Source organism: Panthera leo, chromosome B4 (genome assembly GCF_018350215.1).
Source record: "Panthera leo isolate Ple1 chromosome B4, P.leo_Ple1_pat1.1, whole genome shotgun sequence".
NCBI classification, from domain to species: Eukaryota; Metazoa; Chordata; class Mammalia; order Carnivora; family Felidae; genus Panthera; species Panthera leo.
The window spans coordinates 55,591,598-55,605,246 of NC_056685.1; the positions used below are offsets into that span (position 1 = coordinate 55,591,598).

Below are 13,649 nucleotides of genomic sequence, written 5' to 3' on the forward strand. Positions count from 1 at the left end.
ATACGTGTACTACCAAGAGTCATTTTGATGATGGTTGCTTTAAAGAATGGAAATGGAGAATTAGGGTATGTGGGGACTTTTATTTTCATCTTATTTTTTCATCTTATGTATTTCTATAACTTTTTAGTTCTGTGAACTTATTTTACTTTATCATTTTAAATCTGATATTTAAGAGCTATTAAAAATAAAAAGTAATAGATACTTGGTATAGAAAATCTGAAAAATATTAAAAAGCATAAAGATGAAATTAAAACTTAACAAAAAATAAAACCACATAGAGAAAAATGTAATTAATGTGATTTTTCTCCTTGTGATCTTGATGTTATATTCTCAGGATTTCTTCAAAATTTATATACATTAAAATTATCCCTCCTTTCCACCACCTTTGAGTCTCCTTTTTCTTCTCTTTTACTGAGGTATAATTACATACAATATTATATTGGTTTCAGTTGTATAACAGAGTAATTCGACATTCGTATACACTGTGAAATGATCAACATAGTAAGTCTAGTTACCATCTGTCAGCATACAAAGTTAATACGAGATTATTGACCATATTCCCCATGCTGTACATTATAGCCCCATGGCTTATTATTTTGTATCTGTAAATTTGGACTTCTTTTTCTTTAATTTTTTTTTAACATTTATTTATTATTGAGAGACACAGACAGAACATGAGCATGGGAAGGGCAGAGAGAGGAGGAGACACAGAATCCGCAGCAGGCTCCAGGCTCTGAGCTGTTAGCACAGAGCCCAACATGGGGCTCAAACTCACAAACCATGAGATCATGACCTGAGCTGAAGTCGGACACTTAACCAACTGAGCCACCCAGGCATCCCTGTAAATTCAGACCTCTTGATCCCCTTCACCCATTTTGCCCTCCCACCTCCAACCACCCTACATTTTAGCAACCACCAATCTGTTCTCTGCATCTACAAGTCTGGGTTTTGTTTTGTTTTGTTTGTTTTGGTTCTTTATTTCTACATATAAGTGAAATCATGCAGTATTTATTTTTCTCTATCTGACATGTCACTTAGCATATACCCTCAAGGTCTATCCATGTTGTCACAAATGGAAAGATATCATTTTTTTTATGTCTGAGTTTTATTCTGTCATAAATATATACCATATCTTCTTTTTTTTTTTTTTAATTTTTTTTTCAACGTTTTTTATTATTTATTTTTGGGACAGAGAGAGACAGAGCATGAACGGGGGAGGGGCAGAGAGAGAGGGAGACACAGAATCGGAAACAGGCTCCAGGCTCTGAGCCATCAGCCCAGAGCCTGACGCGGGGCTCGAACTCACAGACCACGAGATCGTGACCTGGCTGAAGTCGGACGCTTAACCGACTGCGCCACCCAGGCGCCCCTATACCATATCTTCTTTATCCACTCATCCATCAATGGACACAGGTTATTTCCATATCTTGGCTGTTGTGAAAATGCTGCAATGAACAAAGGAGTGCATACACCTTTTTGAATTAGTGTTTTCATTTCTTCTGATAGACACTCAGTAGGGAAACTGCTAGATCATAGTATAGTTCTACTTTTAACTTTCTGAGGAACCTTCACACTGTTTTCCACAGTGGCTGTACCAATTTACATTCCATTAACAGTGCATGAAGGTTCTCTTTTCTCTACATCTTCACCAACACCTGTTATTTCTTGTCTTGTTGACAATAGCCGTTCTGACAAGTGTAAGGTGATATCTCATTACTGTTTGATTAGCATTTCCCTGATGATTAGTGATGTTGAACATCTTTTCAAGGGCCTGTTAGCCATCTGTGTGTATTCTTTGGGAAAATGTATATTCAGGTTCTCTGCCCTTTTTTTCATCAGTTTTTTTTTACTGAGTTGTACGCATTCTTAATATATTTTGGATATTAACCACTTGTTGGATATGTGATTTGCAAATATCTTCTCCTATTCAGTAGACTGCCTTTTCATTTTCTTGATGGTTTCCTTCACTGTGCAGAAGCTTTTTAGTTTTATGTAGTTCTATTTGCTTATTTTTGCTTTCGTTTCCCTTGCCTTTGGAGTCAGATCCAAAAAGCACTACTAAGACTGATGTCAAGGAGCTCACTGCCTATGGTTTTTGGGTAAGAATTTTATGGTTTCAGGTCTTATATTCAAATTTTTAATCCATTTCAAGTTAATTTTTGTGTGTGGTGCAAGACAGTAGTCCAGTTTCATTCTTTTGCATGTAGCTGTTCAGTTTTTCCAGCACCATTTATTGGAGAGATTGTCCTTTCCCCATTGTATAATTCTTGCCTCCTTTGTCTTAAATTACTTGAACAAAAATGTGTGGTTTATTTCTGAGTTCTCTATTCTGTTCCATTGATTTATGTGTCTCTTTTTATGCTAATATCAGAGCTGTGTAATATAGTTTGAAATCAGGGAGCATGATACTTTTGGTTTTGTTCTTCTTTCTCAAGATTGTTTTGGCTGTTCAGAGTCTTTAGTGGTTCCATGTAAATTTCAGAATTCTTTGTTCTACTTCTGTGAAAAAAAATGCCACTGTAATGTTGATAGGGATTGCACTGAATCTGTAGCTTGCTTTGAATAATATGGACATTTTAATAATGTAACTCTTACAATGCATTAGCATGAAATATATTTTAATTTAGATGTGTCTTCTACTTCCTTCATCACTGTCTTATAGTTTTCAATACACAGTTCTTTCACCTCCTTGGTTAAATTTTATTCTTAGGTATTTTATTCTTTTTTAAGTGATTGTAAATGGATTTGTTTCCTTAATTTCTCTTTCTGATAGTTCATTATTTGTGTACACAAATACAACAGACTTTCATATAGTAATCTTTTATCCTGACTTTCATTTATTAGCTCTAACAGTTTTTCATGAAGTCTTTAGGGTACTCTGTATATAGTATCATGTCATCTGCAAACAGTGACAGTTTTACTTCCTCTCAAAATTGGATGCTGTTTTCTTTTCTTTTCTTTTCTTTTCTTTTCCTTTTTTTTTTTTTTTTTTTTTGGTTGACTTTTCCTTTTCTTGCCTAATTGCTGCAGCTAGGACTTCCAATACTATGTTGAATATAAGTGGCAAACATGGGCATCCTTGTCTGTTTCTGATCTTAGAAAATCTTTTGGTTTTTCACCATTGAGTATGATGCTAGTTGTGGGTGTGTTAACATTTCTTGTAAGGTTGGTTTATGAACCAAAGCAGTTATGAACGACTTTAGCTTTTACCTGTCTGAAAAACTATTTCTCCTTCAATTCTGAATAATAATACAGCTGGGTAGAGTATTCTTGGTTAGAAGGTTTTTTTTCCTTTCAGCACTTTGAACATGTCATGCCACTCCCTTCTAGCCTGCAAAATTTCTGCTAAATAATGTGCTGATAGCCTTATGGAGTTCCCCTTATAAGTAACAACTTATTTTTCTCTTGCTGTTTTTAAAATTCTCTATCTTTAATGTCTGACACATTAATTATAATGTGTCTTGATATGGATCTCTTTGAGTTCATCTTATTTGGAATTCTCTGGTATTCCTGGGCCTACACATCTGTTTCCTTTCTTAGATTAGAGATGTTTTCATCCATTGTTTCTTCAGATAAGTTTTCTCCTCTTTCTCTTTCTTCTCCTTCAGGGACCCCTATAATGTGAATGTTATTCCACTTGATATTATCCCAGAGGTCCCTTAAGTTAGCTTCATTTTTTAAAATTCTTTTTCTTTTTGCTGCTCCCTCTGGATAAGTTCCATTGCTTTGTCTTCTAGCTAACTTATCCATTCTTCTTGTCCAGTCTGCAATTGAACCCTTTGAGTGTATTTTTTTAGTTTAGTTACTTTATTCTTATGCTCTGTGACTTCTACTTGATACTTTCTTATATTTTCTATGTGTGTTGAAATTTTCACCGTGTGTATCCATTCTCTTGAGGTTGGTGAGCATCTTTATCACTATTACTTTGAATTATCTACTTATCTCCACATCATTGAGATATTTTTCTGAAGTTTTGATCTTATTCTTTTATTGGGAACATACTTCTCTTTTTCCTCATTTTACTCGATTCTCTGTGTTTGCTTCTATGTATTAAGTAAAACAGCTACCTCTCTCATTCTTGAAGTGGACCTGTGTAGGTGATGAACTTTCTCATTCAACCTTGCCCTATCTCCTACTTGTCTCTCAAACCTCTGTGATTGTCTAAACCACCTGACATTCTTGATACATCCCCATTTTAAGGGTGTGCCAAGACCTGTCTTACTGGTCTTCTTATTTCCGTTATGGAGAAACAGTTCATCTCTTTTCGGATCTTTTCAGAGAGAAATGATCCATACATATCTGTAGATTTGGTGTGTCCATGAGAGGAGGCAAGTTCATACACTGCCATCTTTGGATATGGAAAAGCCAGAATGAAAAGAAAGATCCTTGTGCATCATCAATTATCTCAGGCAGGGTTTCCCAGAAGCAGAAAGGCAATTTAAATGAATTACTAGAAGCAGTGCCTCAGGAGGAGATGGAGTCTTCCACGTCTCCTTCTTAACTGAATCCTTAACTTCTGTTCATAAAAATACTTATATTTATCCTAAGTCAAAGAAAAATCCCCTCAAATATGCTACATCTTTAAATATGCTACATTTTCTCTGAGAATTCTTACAAACCAAACACATCAAAACACTACTGCCTGTATTTCTTCATCAACGTTTTCATTTTCCTATCTCTCATCCTGAAATTGCCCTTTCCAAGGACTTCAAATACATCCAAATGACGAAATCAAATCAAATGGCCTTTCCTCACTTTTTATTCATCCTCAACACTCTGGCATTTGACATTGTTGATCAAATCCTTCCTTCCCACAAACTTTTCCTCCCTGGATATCTATGGCAGTGTATCAACATACTCAACCACCTCCTCTCCATTTGCCTTTTCTCTCTTTCCTAACAAAACAGCACTTCTTCCCCTTGCCTAAATGTGGTTATGTGCCAAGGCTCAAACTTTAGTTCCCAATATTTTTTATTCTAATAATAATGAAAGACTGAGTCACAGCCACATTCCTTATACTCAACCCAAGAGAACTAACATCTCCAGAGAAATACAAAAGAGAATAGATGTATGATGGACCATCAGGAGATAGCTAAATTTGGGGTTGGAGAATAGGGTTGGGTCAATGGAGAAAGAACAACACAGAGGAAAAAGAAAAAATTAAGAAAAATACTTAGTTCTTATAATACATAAGACACTATCCCAGGACCTTTCATATATATGCTATCCCATTTAGTTCTCAAAACAGTCCCATGAGTCAGGTATTTTATTTCTCTTTACAGGAGTTAAGCAGCAGCACAAAACTGTATAGCTATGATCCAGGTCATCTGATGAGTAAGGCAGCATGGTATAACAGAAAGACCAGAGACTTTAGGGTCACACAGCTTTAACTCTGCCACTTAATGCTGTATGGCTTAGGCCAAACCTCTTAACCTTTTGGTTTTCAGCTTTCTCATTTATAAAATGGGGACGAAATAAGTTGAAAGTATTGTAAATAAAGTGTATAAAGTACCTGGTACATAGAAGTGTTCATAAGTAGTTGTGATTATTATTATTATTATAAACATGAGTTATTTTCATTTAAAAAGGGGAATGTTAGGGAAGGCAAAGGAACAGTGAGCTTCAAGAAGAGAAGCTAATATTTCTTCCAAGGTATAGATCCAAGCCCAGACTGAAGCTTAGGCTTCTCATGGCTGCACAACCTTAGAGAAGTGATCTCAGCCCTTCCCTGTCTACAGGAGGCATCTCTGTGAGAAAGGCAAAAAAGTAGTTCCCCTGTGACTGAGCAAGCGTCAGTGAAATAATGTAAATCACAGTTATCTTGTGAGCTGGAAAATGCTCAACCTGGTAACTTATATTGCTTAGAGATCACATGCCCTGAAATGAGAGTGCTTGTATCACTACTGAATCTTACAATAAGCTATTGCTATCTTTTCTGGGTAAGTTGTTTTGACAAAACTTTTTAAAAGGCAAAAAAAAAAGCTGTTTTGAAACAATTTTTTAAAATAACAATAATAAAGGGGTGTCCGGCTGGCTCAGTCAGTAGAGCATGTGACTCTTGATCTCAGGTTGGTGAGTTCAAGCCCCATGTTGAGTGTATAGATTATGGAGAAGGATAAAAACAACAACAATGACAAGGCAAAGCATCTAAACCTCTGTAGATTTAAGAAAAATCAGACTACAAAAAATGCTGAATATTCTCCATATATGCTTTATAGCATGATACAACATTCCTTTGCCATAATAATAAATTTAAATGTGATCATCAACATCATGAAGCAGAAGTGAACAGATGAAAAGAAAAACACAAACTGACCAGAAGAGCTGAGAGAAGCATTAATGCCCATGAAGATATTTCAGACAGCAGCTGCAGACTGTTCCCAGACACTCTGATAATGGAGAACATAATTAGTTTTCCTTGACAAAGAAAAATAAAAGAACTGGTGAGGTCAAAACCCATAAATTAATTCAATTCAATGAGTGTTTGTGTTTGTTTGAAGAAATCCTCTACACTTAAAACTGCAGGCCACAGGAGATGTACAAGACACAAACAAATGGCATGAAGGGTACACAGGTGTTATTCATTCATTCCCTCATTCATTAATTCATCTGTTAAGTACTTATTACACACTGAATGTGTACAAAAGACCATGTGCTGCTACACTTTAGGAATGGGGTTGAATAAGATGCAGTCTCTGCCTTCTAGAATCTCATGTCTTGTGGCAAAAGAGCAGTAAATAAACCCAGCACAGTTTCTCAGGGCATGGAAGAAGATGCAGAGAATGCCACTACGAAGAGATAACTGGAGGGGTGGGTGGGGTGGGGTGGGAGAGAACAGGTGGAGGGAGATGGGAAAAGACTTTCTAAGGTCAACATGTAAACTGAGAATTGAAGGCCTAAGAGGATTTAGTCAGACAGGCCAAAGGCTAGTGGCGTGGGAAAAGTAGAGAATTCCTGACAGAGAAAACAGCCTGTATGTACAAAGGCACAAAGTTCCCAAACACCACAGGCCAGTGCCAGTCCCGAACAATTTTTTCAGTAGTCTCTGGCAAAAAGGGGAAAACATAAGCAGTCAGTGAGGCTTGTATATTTTATTTTTAATTAGCAGCCCTTTTATTTCCCTGGGATTGTGTGCTTTCTATATTTTGAGGTTAACACGTAAAGTCTTTAATGAAACTGTGGTATTTTATAATTTCCTTAATTGCCAAATATCAAATTATCAGAACTGTCCATTTATTAATTCATTTGGTGATTTTTCTAGCCCATTAAATCCTAAATGTGGGAAATCCCGAACACAATTAACAGAGCCACAAGTACTTGGCATGATTAGAAATGCAGAATACATGCGGCAAATAAATACGCCATAGTTTGCACAAGAGATTAAATTTAGAAAGTAGGCAAGGAACAGATTATGAAGGGCTTTATATGGCTAGTTAAGAAGGTTAGACTTTATCCCATAGGCAAAATGGCAGAGAGTGACATTCAAAAGAGTGAGGAGTTAGCAAGTGTGATGCCGGGCAAGTCACTTACCCTCTTTCTCTGGTGCTTGTTTGTAAAATGCTGATGCAGGTAACCCCCTGACACCTACTTTTAAGTCCTTAAATGAAAATCAAGATCAGTTGAGGAAATACTCCATAAATTACAATGTACACTCCAAAGGTAATGGGTGAATGTTAATAAGATCCTCCTTTTCCTCTAAATAAATATAACCAACCAGTTTAAAATCCCCCATCCTGCTCTATTTTCCTGATTGCTTCTGGCCAGGATACTGGACCAACAGGTCCTACTGACAGGACATGAAGGGATGAAGACAGTCAGACACTTCTTGAGTTATAATCGACGAATGGCACAGCTCTCAGATTTGATGTTTATTTGTGACAAAAGACTGACTACCAACAATCTACTACATTCATTTTTAAGAGCTATTAAAACTTAGTATTCAAGAACCAGAATCACCACATTTTTAGAGTTTACCAAGGATGTCATTCAACATTCTACAAAGAAGCCTGGCCGCAGTGCAACACTTGGCTGTGTAACAATGCTTCCTTTGTGCCTGACACATGCAGTTTTGAAATTCCCACAATTGTTAGAAAGGACATGTTTTATCAGTACATCATCAGTGTTGTGGGGAATTGGCTGTAATTTTCAATTGCTACTGCTCTTGTTTGTAAATATAAATTACCTTAGTCATTGTGGAATTAACCAAAAGGCAGACTATGTTTGTATCTGGTGTAAGGGCATCATGGAAATGGGAGGAAAAAAATGAAATTAAAAAAGAAATTTTTTTGATATTTGAATTTCCTTTTTTAAGTTTATTTATTTATTTTGAGAGACAGAGACAGAGACAGAGAGACAGAGACAGAACACAGGAGCGGCAGAGAGACAGAGAGTGAGAGAGAGAAAATGCCAAGCAGACTCCGCACTGTCAGCACAGAACCTGATGTGGGAGTCAAACTCACGAACGGTGACATGACCTGAGCCAAAACAGTCAGAAGCTTAACCGACTGAGCCACCCAGGCACCCTGATACTTGAATTTCTCAAAAGCGCTGTAGTCAATATGGGCAAATTCAAAAAACTTTGCTAAACCGAGCATCCCATATTCTTTGCACTGCTTAGGTTCTCTAAGAGTTTTAATCACAACTTTTAATTGATTTAGCAAACAGCTTTAGTTTCCTGTGCATCACTGGACGAATCATTTGGCATGTAGAGATGAGTATTTACATTGACAATTTTTTATGCTATAAATTTCAAACAACTATTATATTTGAGACCTAGCTGCATTACTTACAGTAAAATATGATCATACATAAATGTGCTGGTAGAGTAATAGCCCATGATTAGTAAGCTTTGGAAGCACGCTACCCTGATTTTGAATTCTGGTCCTATCTCTTAATACATAAGAGACCTTGGGTAGGTTCCCATAAACTCTTTAAGCTTCAGTTTTCTCAACTGGAAATGAGTAAGATAGTATCTGTCTAATAGGTTAGCAGAGAAAATTAAATAAAACCATGTATACAAGTCCCTTTGTATAGAACCTCTCACATTGCTCAAAGTTAGCCATTATTATTATTATTATTATTATTATTATTATTATTTGATTGGAATTCATTTTCCAACATAAAGTAACACTAGGTGATACAGAAGGACAAGAAAACTCAGTGCATTAAAGCCATCAAGTAAACACACTTGAGGTTGTCCACAAAGAAAATAGGCAAAGCACAGAACACATGCTGGGGGAGTTATTTCTACACAGAAAGCATCAGGATAGAAATGGGATAATATCCAAGGAAGCTGAAAATAAGAAGAGAATTCCAGCCTGTGCCAAAGGGTTTGAGTAACCACTTGTCCATAAATGTCATCCTATTTCAGTGAACTTAGACAACTAAGCCAAATAAATACCCTTAACGTTCAACAACAAAATAGAATCACTGGAATATACACAAAATTATACCAGTTTTGTACCAAAATTAATTAATTCATGCATAAGCTCAATTTGACCATTTTTATGGTAAGTATACTTTGAGCTCTCACACAGGTGCTTTTATATCTAGAATATGTTAGGATGTCCACGGAGCCAAAGGCATGTGGTGCCAGTGGGAAGGTGTCCTGGGCCATATGGGCTGATCAGTTGGCAAGCAGATAACCTGGCATAAGCAGATATGCTCTGTGTACATCTTAGTGTTTGCTTAGAATGCAAATTTAGAGATTTTCATTTTTTTAAATGTTTGTCTATTGAAAATAAATTCTGGTTGTATTTGCTCCATGTGTCTATGTGTCTGTGTTTGAGTTCATTGCAGGGCACTTTGTGGTCCTCACAGCACTGAGTTAGTTTATCTGAGGAAGAATAAAGGAAGAGAATATGTATGTTAGGGAGTATGCCTCTGCCATCTAACCAGACGCCTACTAGCTCAATCCCACCAGGTGCACAAACATCCACTGCAAAACGGGCCAGAACAGAGGAACTGACAAAGTAGCCTAGCCTTACACCCTGCCTTTCCCTCCTCCATGCTCATTCCTACTAGCATTCATTATAGATCTTCAGTCATCAAAGAACCCTCAAATAGGGTTATCCCATTTATCAAAGAGAGAGAAGGAAGCCAGCCAGTATGTCTTCTGACCGGCTTTTAACCTCTTCCACAGTTTATGCCATCATGGTGATAGCTTTGGCTTTTCACTCACTGGACCATCTTACCAGAGCAATCACTTGAAGATAACTCAACACATAAGAGACAAAAGTGTGATGGGAACACATCAAGAATCCCATCTAGCAACTGGAAAAAAACTTTAAGGATAAAAAATAAAATGGTAACTTTCTCAACTGGCAGGAAAAAAAATTCAGCCCAGATTCTATGACTCAGGACGAGAATACATAGATAATGTCAAATTTGCCCTTCAGTCCAGTTTTGAATAGTAGCACTTGAGGCTCAAACTGTATTTATTATGTATCTTCCTTCTTTACCATTAGCTCTACTAACTCATTTTTAATCTGGAGGGTTTTCTGTTGAGTCTCTTAGATCTGCCCAGTGTATGCGAGTCCCATTGTCTGTGCTTAGATGGGACTCTTGGCATGACTGTGTCCCAACCCCCTTTTCTGCCTCTGCCAATCTGCCCCACGCCACTATCAGATCTGTGCCCCTAATCACAGTTACTTCCATGCAAAAGAACTTCCAGTAGTTCGCGAACTATCACTGAACCTCATCCTAACTGCTCAATCTTTTCTTTCATTCTCACACTGGCATAAATCTGCTGAAGCCAGCCATTCTGCACCAACATACAAACAAAACCATTTCTCATGCTCTCTTTCCCAGGCTCAGAATGTGCCATCATTGTTTCTTAGCTGATTCAAACCCCACCCATCCCTCAGGAACAAGCAGAGAGCTCTTCTCTACTCCCAAGTACCATTACTCATCTGACCCACTGGCTAAAAGCACCTGAAGGTCAGAGACAATGCCTTACCCTTTCTTTGTATCCTCTTCTCAAAGCTATCAACACAGTAGGAACTTAACAATGCTTTCTTGAATAAAAAAGGATGTGCTAAGCAGAGTTGTAAATTCTATCACTTGCAAGTAAGAGGTTTCTATTTTTGTCATTTTTCTTACTTTTTGTACATCCCCATCCCAACCACTCAAGAAAGACCTATGCCCCACTAACAAGACTTAGTTTAGAATAGCCAATCTTTCTCTGAAGAAAGATTCATGCAGAGAAAATATAACAAAATTAACACATACCAGTTTTTTAAACCTATCACCGTTTCCTCTCTTGTGAAGAGAACTTTTCCTTTAACTTTTGCTTTCTTTTTTCCCCACAAGAATCTAAACTATTTTCCTTCCCTTCCTCCTATGCTCCTTCCTAAAATAATGACATTTCCAGAAACTATTTCATTTGACTTAAGCCTCTCACAGTGAGCTGTGTTTCCTGTCAAACTGAGGACCTTACAGTAGTGAAGGACAAGAGAATATGCAGCAAGAGTTCTTGAAGCAATGAGAGAAATTAAGAAGTTTGAACAATGTGGAAAACATGAAAGCAGTTAGGGCAAACAAACAAACCAATTCAAGAAGACCCTCACCTCCACAAAAAAAATTCTCTCACAGACAGGCAGTTATAAGAAGGGATCCATTGTTATTAAAGTCAGACATCCATCATACCTTGTTTCCAATCGCCAAAATGGTATATCTGAATGCTTATTATATCAATTGCATATTTCTACCACAACTACTAAAATAGGATGGGATTTCTACCACAACTACTAAAACTCTGGGATGAGATTTGGTGACTAGATTTAGAGGATCCATAAATAATAAGCAAGGAGAGAAAGGAAGAGAGGGAGGGAATAAGGAGGGAAGGAGAAAGAGAAGGAAGAATAAAAGGAGGGAGTGGGAAGGAAAAGGGGAAGAAAGAAAGAAAGAAAGAAAGAAAGAAAGAAAGAAAGAAAGAAGTAGGGAGAAAAGGATGGAAGGAAGGAAGGAAGGAAGGAAGGAAGGAAGGGAAAGAAAGAAGGGAAAAGGTAGGGAGGGGAAAAGGAAGGAAGGGAAAAGGGAAGGAAGGAAGGAAGGAAGGAAAATAGATGAGTATGAGCCCTGAAGTTAGTGACTCCTAAGTTTGCATACTGGCTCAGTCACTCTCTACCTTTCCAAGCTCCACTTTTCTTCATGTCAGTAACTTGCCCAAGACACAGAACCAGAAACTGAAGAGAAGATTCAACAGAAGAGAGACAGAGAAGAGGAAAGCAAAAGAAACCCAGTATTGAATTCATTGAGGAAACACTGAAATCATGCCCATTAAAGACTACAAGACGCAAGAAGTAAATACTAGAAAACAGAACAGATTTTGTTATGTGTAAGATACGTAAATATGAAAGTGCATATTTGGAAAACCCAAGAGAATAAACTGGAAAAAAACACACTAAGAAACTTAAATAAGATGAGTTGCTATGAACAAAAATTAGTAATATTCCTATATATAAACAATAATCACAAAAATAATTCTGAAAACAAGATGCTTCTTGGTACAAAAATAGAAGCATCAAAAACAAAATATCTAGGAGTAATTGCAATAAGAAATGTGCAGAATACTATGTGGATGGAACTAGAGGGTATTATGTTAAGTGAAATCAGCCAGTCAGAGAAAGACAAATATCATATGAAGAAAGACTTCATTCATATGTGGAATTTAAGATATAAAACAGATGATAAGGGAAGGGAAGCAAAAATAATATAAAAATAGGGAGGGGGACAAAACATAAGAGACTCTTAAGTACAGAGAACAAACTGAAGATTCCTGGAGGGGCTATGGGTAGGGGGATGGGTTAAATGGGTAAGGGGCATTAAGGAAGACACTTGTTGGGATGAACACTGGGTATTATACATAGGGGATGAATCACTGGAATCTACTCCTGAAATCATTACGGCACTATACGCTAACTAACTTGGATGTAAATAAATAAACAAATAAGTAAATAAAAGAAATGTGCAGAATCTAAAAGAAAAAACTATATACTCTGTTTAGGGAAATAAAATAAGGATTGAACATATAAGTAAATATATCTTGTTCTTGGATAGAAAGTTTTAATTTTGTAATAATGTATCAATTAATGAAATTCAAATAAAAATATCAACAGAAATCATTTTAACTTGAAGAGCAATCTCAATTGTTCCTAGGAGAAAAATATGAAAGAAGTACAAAGAAAACTCTGGCAAAAAAAATGATTTATGAGATGTTAAAATATACCATAAAGCTACAGTAATTGATACAGTATGGCTGTAGAACAAAACTAATCAGATAAAGCTATGGAAGAAAAGTGGGATTTCCAAAACAGACCCATACAGATAGGATTATCTAGAATGGATAAACTTGACATTTCAAATCGGTGGAAGGAGGTAAGATTTTTGTTTTTGTTGTTGGGTAATGAGGCTAGAACATATAGGGAAAATACTTGATCTCTATTTCATTATACTAAAATAAATCAAAGATAGGTAGAAATTTTAACACACGCACAAAAAAGCTAAATCATAAAAATACTAGATGAAAATACCTTGGGCTACAGGAATCATGACATAAAGGTTCAAAAGCCAAAAAAGAAAAAAAAACTGATGAAGTTGATTACCTGATTATTTTTAAAATTTCCACAGGAAAAAATTTTAAACATAAA

The 13,649-nt window shown here is 36.5% G+C and overlaps 1 protein-coding gene across 22 annotated transcripts in view; it reads right to left on the reverse strand.

Annotated features, from left to right (window-relative positions):
• Window positions 1-13,649, reverse strand: part of ST8SIA1 (ST8 alpha-N-acetyl-neuraminide alpha-2,8-sialyltransferase 1) — a 150,945-nt gene that overhangs the window by 116,312 nt on the left and 20,984 nt on the right. For 7 of the 22 annotated variants that reach the window (XM_042946032.1, XM_042946029.1, XM_042946017.1 and 4 more), the window contains exons 1-2: window positions 7,531-7,600; window positions 6,317-6,389 (exon numbers count right to left, since the gene is read on the reverse strand). The exons of 11 other annotated variants lie outside the window; for them this stretch is intronic. The gene's annotated coding sequence lies outside the window, so the exon portion shown is untranslated. Of the gene's footprint in view, window positions 1-6,316; window positions 6,418-7,530; window positions 7,601-13,649 lie in introns of those variants that run through there. 4 more of the 22 variants (XM_042946021.1, XM_042946030.1, XM_042946020.1 and 1 more) reach the window with 3 other exon arrangements.